The sequence below is a fragment of the Pelmatolapia mariae genome, linkage group LG18 (assembly GCF_036321145.2).
Source record: "Pelmatolapia mariae isolate MD_Pm_ZW linkage group LG18, Pm_UMD_F_2, whole genome shotgun sequence".
In the NCBI taxonomy this organism is placed as follows: Eukaryota; Metazoa; Chordata; class Actinopteri; order Cichliformes; family Cichlidae; genus Pelmatolapia; species Pelmatolapia mariae.
In genome coordinates, this window is record NC_086243.1 from 30,386,949 (window position 1) to 30,394,539 (window position 7,591).

Below are 7,591 nucleotides of genomic sequence, written 5' to 3' on the forward strand. Positions count from 1 at the left end.
AAATCTGGACTCATGTGGACTTTCTATGGACAAAGGTAAGAATTGTACACCATTATACTAAAATAAATAGGCTTTTTCCTAAATAAACATGCTATATTATAAACTATGATATAAATCTTAAGGCGCTATTAACATGTGTTGCGTTTAGCAGTTTCACCCCAGTTCTTAGGCCTCCACAGACGACACCGGAACTCAGTAGTTACCTCACAAATCCTTTATTCATCTTCACTCATGCCTTCTAGAACGGAGATGTACAGGGCCCGGCAATTCCTCTGCAAAATCTCAACCGTTTGTCTGTTACAAACAGAGAAGCGACCCCCCATCGTAAAACCCACATGGTGTGTCGTAATCCCAAAACACTGTGCGTGTGCGAGCATGTAAGTGCCTGCATGTGCGCATACCTGTGTGTGTGCATATGTGTATTTGTCTCTCTGCATGTGACTTCCTGCCAGTCCATCTCCCCTCACCCAAGCTACACCAAGCTCCTCTACAAAACATAGTTAACAGATTACAAGCACTGAGACCCCCACTCTACTTCCATTTGGCCAGTTTCCACTGGGCCATTGGCCTCTGGTTGTCTTACTTTTACAGCTATGCATGGGGGAGGGTCTCCTGCAAACCTACTTCTAAGTTGTGACAGTTATCCTCGTGACCAATGACTGTAGAAAACATGGACGATGCGACACCGCCTCCTCCCATTGTGCAAAAATGAAGCCAAAATACCCCGCTTGTGGAGGCTGCCATCTTGCATTTTTGGAGCCAGAGTCGGCGCAGTAGTGACTTGAGGCTGAGCAACTGTGTAACGCTCGCGCCCAGACACCTGCTGGACGTGACCGCAAAGACGCCCCTCTACACTTTTTACGTAGCCCGGCTGCTCGAGTTCTTTGCTGGTTTACCGCGACTGACGACTTGTTTAATTAAGATAAATACAACCATGTCACTGTTATAAAAAAAGACACACAGCTTATCATGTTATAGTTCTAAAATCACTCTGTTGTTAATTCGTTAGTTAGATTAGCCGCTAGCATACGCACTGGCCGTTTATCAATGCCCAAGTACGCGAGTATGTACTCGCGTTCTCGGTGAGTACGTACTCGCCGAGAACGCACGGGAGTACGTACCCGCCGAGAATGCGAGCACGGACTCGCGATTTGTACAATTGGAACACCAGCGTACGTGATGATGTCACAGGTCTGGAGTTTTCACTGCCGTCCCCTCTTAATTTAACTGTAAGTAACATGTTATGAAGCTTAACTTTAATCACAGCCAAACCGGTTTACTCAGGAACAACTAAAACACTGAAATAAACCAAACATCAACATTTAGAAGTGATCTAAGTGACTTATATATCATTGTTAACCTCAGTAGTGAAACCTCTATTAATAAAAATAGTGTACATGTACATACCTGTACATACCTTAATAAAAACAAGCAGGTGAGATGTTAGAACGCTTTTATTTCTATTTTAGTGGACACTCAATACTATAGATGGCTGCTGGGGTTTCTTTAACCTGAGTAGAGAGAAGACCGCGAGCGGGGGGGGGGACGATGTGCCGGGAGTCCGCTGTTGAGTTTTGGACGAAATGCATTCTGGGATATATAGCTGTCCCAAGTCCACACCGATGCATGCTCGATAAAACGGGCGGATCGAGAACACATCCGGGACTTTTTCTCGTTCTCGGCTTGATGCGTACTTCGAATTGGAACAGTACTTGGTCTCCGACTGATGACGTATCACGAGTACACGAGAACGCAAGTACGCACAAGTACGCATATTGATAAACGCCCACTGTGTTGGAGGCTTGTTGCTAGCTAGTTAGCGATGCTACACACCTGTTACTCTAATAGTCTGTGTTATTGAAGGATTCAGCACTTCTTATGTTTGTTATCCATTTTTAGACAGCGATGAGATCATCTGCACACTCTACAGAGGCCCAGAGTTACTGTTAATATCAAAAATATAATGCTGTCCTTTGAGATTTTAACATAAGACTGTGAGTGTAATGGATCTAAAACTGTTTAAATCTTCAGAGCCCTCTACAGCCTGGTACCATGGAGACTTTAAAAACAGCAGCAGAACGTTTCAGTAGTGTAGTCTAATTTGTCCTTTTCATTTAATAATAGAGTCCATATTATATCAACAGCTACATTCACCCTGGAGAGAAACTAGTGAGGGAGACCATCAGGACCAAGCTGGTTTTCCTGGGTCCAGAGGTTTGGAGAAACTTCTTCCCTTTCTTTCATCACAGCTGTCCTGTGCCAGAAGTTCTGTTGACCCACTGAGAGAGGCTTCATTTAAGAAACACCAGGAAGACTGAAGCTCATGGCATTGATCAACAGGGGCGGATCTAGAAGGGTGGCATCCTTGCCACCCCAAGTGCCACCCCAGTTTTGCATATGACAGTGTTGTTTATTAAAATAAGATAGCATTAACAGTTTGAGTGTAGTTACAGTCAACAGTGAATATAAATGCTAAAACTGAATATATTGCATAGTGTTCCCCCCCTCCACCATTAACAAATGGTTCAGCCCATAGCAGGACCGGCTTTTTTCTTGTTTTCAGTAGCAAGCGATGCTTATGATTGTGTCAGAGCACATTTTGAACAACACCATGGGAATTTCGCTTTTTACACAGCTGGTTGGATGTTACACTCTGGAAATGGAAGCAAGGTGAGTGTTATTAACCCTCTGTGGTCCACGGACACGCTGCACCTCCAAATCACATGACTGATCTAAGCTGACATAGCAACAAGCTGCAGCCACGCTGAGTCTCTATTTCAGCCCACATTAAAAGTTTGGGCTTCAAAGTTTTTAAATTTTAATTACAGGCCAGTAATTCCAGAGTTATGATAATATATATAAGCCACGCTTTTTTCTAAATACTGTCGTCACGTTTTTGTGTGTGTGTTTTAAGCATTTTCTAAGGACAGCGTGAAAACAGTAAAGAAAGGAAAAAAAGCCACGTTTCCTATCGGGAAAAAAATGCACCATGTCGACCAATTTAAAAAAAAGTCAAGACGTAGGATTTGGTTGTTTAGGAAGAGGGAAAAGTTTGGGGAGAGACAGTAACGGCAGCAGACAGAGCAAGTGAGTGAGAGAGAGAGAGTTTTAAGATGTGGGAGATTTGTGACGTTTAGTGTGGAGTGTATACTTAGTGTGTGTAGTTGCTCTGTTGTGTAGTCGTTTTGTTTTGTGTGTCAGTGAGGGCACTAATGAATGTCACAAAGGCACATTTGCAATGTAAACACTGTCACTAAGTAGAAAACCAGCGGAGTGATACACCTCCTGTTGTCAGGCTGCAGGTTTATCCCTGTGCTGTTCTCCTCTGTCTTTTGGTGGACAAACTTTCTTTTTTTAACTGGCACACATCATTTGTGGGGCATCTTATTGCAACACCTGATTGTTCTCTCATTTTAGTTTTAGTAATATTTTTAAATGGTTGTACAAAATGGAAAAAAAAACAGGAGGTGTATTGGCGGCATTTTTAGATAAATAGTTGTATATGTTTACAAAATGTACATTTCAAGTTATAAAAATTGACTCAACATGTCTGGGGCTTTTTTACAGTAAAAACATACTTCTAGGAGTTTAAGTTCTTTGTGTGATTTCAGATCAGTAATACTAAAGCAGTATGTCAGTGAAAAAACAACTAAATTCAGTTGAGCTGAAAAGAATGACACCAAACAAGGCAAGGGGGAAAAATAAAATGAACTAATTTGAGGGTGAAATACAAACGTAAACTCAAAAGGAGTCAAAAATGGCCGGTTGTATTTCAGACCTCAGTGGGTTAATCTAACAAATCATAAAAAATTAGGTTTAAATTTTTGTTCATGACAGTGCAGATTTTTGACATTTTGTGTAATTTAAGCTGTAACAATGTGATTGTTTTCTAACAAAAAACAGTGAAACTTAAGTTAGACTTGTGTTTGTAAATGAACCGCCCCATGTTGTGTAGCTTTCTGGATTTTATACTCATTGGGCTACATATTTATTTATTATACAGGCTATACAGTACATAAGATCAAAACTCACATGTTTTATGTAACTAAAGTGTGTAATTATGTGGGCTACAGACAATAATTAAGTTATAGACTGTATGAAAAACATGTATACTTACTGCATTTGAATTATTTTAACCATATATAACTATATATATGTCACATGTGTTTGAAAAAAAAGGCTTTGATTTTGCCACCCCATTTGATTTCTTTGCCACCCTCATGCCACCCTAAGAAAATTTCTCTAGACTGGGGTCAGCGGGGGAGCTGGCCCCAGGGAAGGGTCACTTGCCCCACCCTTCCCACACATGCAGGGCCTTGGGGTAAAGGTGTGTCACCAGGGTGCAGGGGAGGCATCCCCCCGTCTGTCCCCTAATGGCTGCCGGTACCTCAATTTTATCTCACAACTTAGACATTCACATTACTCACACTCTCATAACACATACATATAGGATCTTGGGGGTGGGCTCACAACACGGACTCCAAATTACCATCAGGGTGTACACCTCACCCCTGGCGTCGTTGCCCACCTCTCAATTTTAAATACACGTAGACATTGAGGGCTATCAGGAGGGGCTATGCGCTTACCTGCTGCTCTCTGGCAGGTGGCTCCATGCCCTCCTGGGTTTTAAATGCACCTTAGAACACACATGCATCAACACTACATATGAGCGGGTGGAGGGAGGTTTGGAGTCTTCACACACCCCCCTTCTCTGCGGCCTGCTGGAGCAGGGGGGCTGGGAGGAGGAGTTGGCCGTCCGACTGAGGTCTGGAATGTGGGGCCTCCCTGCTGCTGCGGAGTTGGGGCGGTCTGCTTTTCTCCATCCCAGGGAAAAAGGGTAACACTACCTGGGTCTGGGTGCAGTTTCCCCCTCCAGGGGCAAGGGTACCTAGACCCGGTTCTTAGAGTACGCTTGGGGAGTGTGATTGTGTGTACAGCGTCTCTTTATGTCTGTCTCCACGTTGGTTGAGTGTGGAGTAATTGCCTATGAGAGCATGAGGGTGGGAATGGATGTTTGTATCTGTGTGTGCCTGTATGTCTGTGTCTATATGTCAGGTTGGGTATCAGACGCCACCTCTCTGGGGACATCTCAGGTCCTCCAAGGTTTGGAGGCCTATCTCCCCCCACCACTTCCCCTGCCGGTGGCGGACGCCCTCAGACATCGGTGCGTTAGTGATTCTATGTGTCCGGGGATGGGCGTCCAGGTGCACACACACTCCTTGGTGGCTGCTTATCGGGGCCTGGAGCCTGGGGCTCGCTCGGGCCACTTCGGGGGTGGGGTGCCCTCAGCCTCTCGGCCTGGGGCTCGGTCACTCTGGCACTGCTGGCTGCCGGCGGAGCTCACGGGCACGTCACTACAACCCCCCCCTGGCTTCTGCTTCGCGGCTGCTGAGTGACCCCTCATCTGGGACTCTCCTCAGCTCTTTCTGGGACAGTGGCGCGGCTGCCCCTGGGGGCCTCTGGATGTCTGGAGTTTTGATCTCCTCCATACCTGCTTCATGCCCTGGAGGACGGGGCTGTGGCCCCCCCACACCCTCTAGCAGATCATTACATGAAGGAACCGTTTAAAAACAAGCGGGCTCATGCTCACAGGTGTGCACACGGGTGCTCACACACACAAACTACACTCTTTTTGGCTCCTACCTCAAAGCACACTGTGCGCTGTCGATCTTAAGTGCTGCACAATAATGTTTAATATTTAGTATTTACTGTTATATTCCCATAGATGATCGTGATGTTGCTTATTCTATTGCTCTCGTCTTCTTCTGCTTGTTTTCTCTTTTTTCTTTCTCAACAGGTGATCCAGGTGATTGATATATGTATTTTTTGTCTGCTTATTTTGTTGGTTTTTATTTTTTGCCCTTTATCCCTGTCCATCTTCTCAGCTGTTTTTCTTTCCCTCTTTCTTTCTCCCTTTTCTTTTCCCCAGTCAAGTCTGTCCCGTATTTAGCAAGTGAAAATAAAAAATAAAATAAACAATAAAAGGTGAATCAAATAGACCATTACGGCAAGGCTGGGATGGTCCATTTGGTAAAGTAAATCCGTTGGGCATCTTTCTTCGCCTTTAGACAATAATTCTGATGGCAAAAGAGCCAAACAGGACAGGCAAAAAATATATAAAATAAAAAATAAGTTACAGGATCAAACGAATTGTAGAAAATAAACAGAAATAGAAAATGTTCTTCTATGAGTTTCATAGAGATTTATTTTACATATTTTATATAATATAGTAAATGTGCACGAATGACCAGCAATCATTCAGTCACTGTGACATTTCTGGGTCCATTTTAAAGTTGTCACGCTTTGGCGCTAGAGACCGGAAAAAGTGCAGACTTTACTGAAGGCTAGAACACTGTCCAATTTCACAACAGCCTCCCCGGCCTTCGAAGGACCCGCCCTATGTGGACCGGGTAGGTCGGGTTCTTCGAAGCATGCTACCCCTGAATTTGGACACAGCCCCAGAGAACATGACTGGGGAAACATGGATAACATGACAGAAAGGGGAACACAGGATGAAACATGAGGGAAACAAGAACTCACAACAAAGATAATCACAGCCACACAGAGGGAGACACAGAGGGCAAAGACACAAGGGGGGAAATACTGAATAATACAAATCTAAACAGGAACAACCTCAGCACTAGAGCATCAACTTAACCAAAGACGACTTAAACATGAAATATAATATGAAATGACATCAAAACACAAGAAAACTCAAAACGATGGGTGAAATGACCCAGTGACAGGAAGTGAGAGACATGTTCCTTTTTTGCCATAACCCTTTTGCATGTGACAAGTATTCATTTATATCACCTCCTGTTTTTTGTGCCATGTATTCATGTCAGTTCATATTCTCTGATAACTGTTTTCAGTTTGTGTTTAATGAGCTCTCTCTCTGAAACAGTGGGAGTCTTTCACTCACTCTTACTCACTTAGTTGCTTCTGTAAAGCTGAATTATTGATCACAGCAGAGAAAATGAGACACAAAGCTCATAGTTTTGCTTCACTGCATGAGGGAGCCGGTGCTCTCCCTATAGGAGGAAGCTGGAGCCGTCTGGGTAACTGGAAAGTAATCTGTTCTTTCTTTTAGTCAGCTGTCTCAACTCAGCTGGGAACTGAATACAAACAAACAGGAACAAGTTTAAAGAAACCTCATCTTGTTGATGCTTCATGTAAAAATTGGATAAGATGCTCCAGACATTTCATTTTTTAGTACAAATGTTCTTAGCATAATTGTATATTCCTTGTACTTTAAAGTGAAAGCAAACTGGTGGTAGGTTGGGGGGATTTTGGTACCCAAGACCTGGATCACTCCAGCTCTGAATCAATGCTCTGAATTAAGGCTTTGAGGCCTCAGTGTCGTCACTGCAGTAGCTCAAGCAGTCAATATAATAATCCTGACATGTTTGTATAGTTGCATGTAGATCAGAAGTGTAAGCATACCACAGGTTATTATTTATTTATTATTTGCTACTACATGTGTCATATTAGGTAAACTGGCATAAGATTTGTTGCCAAGAAGCATTTTTACAACAAAGAAATAAATGACCAGACACAACTTTCCTTACATTTCATGCAAAGTTTTGATGGT